The sequence below is a fragment of the Penaeus monodon genome, chromosome 23, assembly GCF_015228065.2.
Source record: "Penaeus monodon isolate SGIC_2016 chromosome 23, NSTDA_Pmon_1, whole genome shotgun sequence".
In the NCBI taxonomy this organism is placed as follows: Eukaryota; Metazoa; Arthropoda; class Malacostraca; order Decapoda; family Penaeidae; genus Penaeus; species Penaeus monodon.
The window spans coordinates 1,052,188-1,054,895 of record NC_051408.1 but is presented as its reverse complement, the minus strand read 5'-3'; the positions used below and the strand labels follow the sequence as shown (position 1 = coordinate 1,054,895).

General features: G+C 40.6%; 1 protein-coding gene across 2 annotated transcripts in view; it reads left to right on the top strand.

The window, feature by feature from the left end:
* LOC119587694 overlaps positions 1-2,708 on the top strand; it is a 29,577-nt gene that overhangs the window by 21,270 nt on the left and 5,599 nt on the right. Inside the window, exon 1 of one of the 2 annotated variants that reach the window (XM_037936371.1) lies at positions 1,931-2,096. The exons of the other annotated variant lie outside the window; for it this stretch is intronic. The gene's annotated coding sequence lies outside the window, so the exon portion shown is untranslated. Of the gene's footprint in view, positions 1-1,930; positions 2,097-2,708 lie in introns of those variants that run through there. 2 annotated transcript variants of the gene reach the window in all.

The window sequence follows — 2,708 nt, the reverse complement described above, 5'->3', positions numbered from 1 at the left end:
GATTAGTGTAGCAATGTGTACTTTATCAGGCCTTTCCATGTGATCAATAATTATAATGTAGAATATTCAATATGCAATTAATATTTCATCTCAGCAGAACGTTAGTTGATTGATATTAAAACCATTACCGTTACTATTAAAAAACGACTCTTTAACTGGAATACCTTGTACAAAACTAGATTACCTTCCGAACCAAAATTAGCAACTGATCTAAAGCAATGACCAAAACATACTAATCACACCAGAATTCCACTCAGCTTGAAGCTGAGTCGGCCATTCATAAAACGCAGGAGCTCTAGATGTCCGAACACGATTTCAAGAGAAGACGTGGACGTGCATGTAATCACGCCTTCCCACGCTCTCTCGTAAACAGAAGGTCTTGAGCTGATAGTACTTCTTGTAGCGTTTTCCCTCGCACTTGAAGGAAAATGATAAGCCATGTGTGCCCGTCACTTAGGAAGACAGATTATTTGCCTCGACTTCCCCAGAAAGAGAAGATAAAAAATACGGAAACGTTGGGGATTTGCCTCCGTCATAGTGCATTGCTCTGACGCCACGAGTCCGGAAGCGACCGCGGGCTGGCGCTGGGCGTACATCTTCGTGAATGATATTAACCCTGTACTCTCTGCAAGGCCGATTCTACTCGTTTTGGGATATTTGTTGTTGTATTGTGGATATTGTCTCTGTTATGATTTTGATGATTATATTACGATTACTATTTTTTTTATCATTACCCTTTTTTATCATCGTTAATGTTATTACCATTACTCAAAGTAAAGCTACTCAGATCTTCATAATTATTATTATCATTATCAACATTATTCGGATACTAGTATTGATAATTTTACTGTTGTTCTCATCATTACTATAATACTACTGTTACCTATAATCATTGCTGAATCGCTGTTGCTACCAAATATTAACTACTGTAATATGATTATGATCAGAATAGTTCATGTTAATATCTTTAAATCCTTGTCTCTAATTTCATTACATAATCCTTTTTATAATGATAAACACTGTTATTGTCGCCACTACAATGGATCTGTTATATATCATTATCATCCATGCTATTTCAACAATACTAACCTTTTTATCAGTAGCACTTGTTAATCTCAGTATGGCAGTACCACTTAAGTTTATTAATAATGATAAAAATTACTTTCGCTGCTTCCCACAAGGGATTAAACGCAGTCATAAGTACCAGATTTATGGCGTTCTAAGCGGTTTATAATCCGTATTTGTGCAATTTTCCTCCTCGTTAAAAGGCTAAAATGGAGGAAAAGGACAGCATATTCGTCGTACTATTATTTTCCTCCGTAATACTTATTCCATTAATAAGACAAATGCGAATACACTCAGTGCATTTATCTCTAAAACAACCACCTTTATGCTCTTCTGTTTAGTCCTCAGAAGACCCCCCTCTTAACACGCACTTATGGCGAGAGTAATCATAATAGTAAGAGGTTTCTCCACACGGTTTGGAAAAAGAGGCTCTATCTGGATACGGAATAGGATGGCACTGTGTTGCCTCCCTGAGCGTAAACACCGTTTGTAAGACTGGTTTTACGATAAAAAATACCAGGAGAAAAAAAAAAAAAAAGGTTAGTATTCAAACTCGCCGAGCGTGAGATCGCACCACCTTGCCTCTGCGATGGTACTTGTTGCATAAGTGCCAACAACTATTATTACTTGTCCAAAAAGGAGAAAAATCACGCCGCACTCAAAATATGCACTATCTATCGCCCACCCCTTCCCTACCTCCCCTCGAACCTATCCCTACGTAGGGAGAAACAGCCTTCGAGGCGATAGAGTCGAAAAGCCCACCCGCAACCCGGCCTCGCTTCAACCCTTTCGACCCGTGTGTAGCACTGTCTTGCGCTGTCGCTGAGCGTCGCGATAGTCCCAAGAAACGAGGGTGACTCAAGCCGAGGCTTCCGGCGGCGCGGTGCGGACTTAACCCAGTGCGGACGGCGTCGAGGATCAGTCTCGGCCCGCAGACCTTACCGGACACTCGCGGCCTCTCGCGCTCTCTCGACGCCACGAACGGATAACACGACCACGCTCGCCCGCCACTCCTGCCCTCCGGCCTCACTGTGAGTGTTGGATTCCCTGTGCAGTGGGACTCAGGCGCTTGTGTTTTTTTTTGTTTGTTCATTTTTTATGGTTTCAAGTGATATTTCGTTTTTGGTTTGTTTTGTTTTTTCGAGTGATATTTCGTGAGAAGCTATTAGTCTGTCACGAGATTTTTGGACTGCATAGGGACAGTGACGGTTCTCGGGCTGTTAACAAGACGAGGGAGCCAACAGGTTGTTCTTCCAGAGACGTAACATAAACAAACAGAATTAATTCGGATAATACACAAGGCGTAGATGGAGCTTCTTGAAACTCATCTTAAGTCACTGCCTTCAGCCTTCGTGGAAATGTTTAATGTTGCAGATGATTATGAGGAACGATTTAAGGACCTGTGATTTTCATGGTTGAACTCATAGAATTATTTTCAAGTAAACGAGGATGACAATGTCCTAGTAATGATAACAGCATGGATAATCGTAATAATAGTTGTTTCTCTTTAGTACTTTCCAAGTGATAATTCTGGTGCGAATGATTTAGTAAAAACTGTGATGTGTTGCAACTATTATTTGATATGTTAAATATTGCTGTCCATAGTGGTTATCGAGGAATTGTATATTAATAGCAACTGCCTT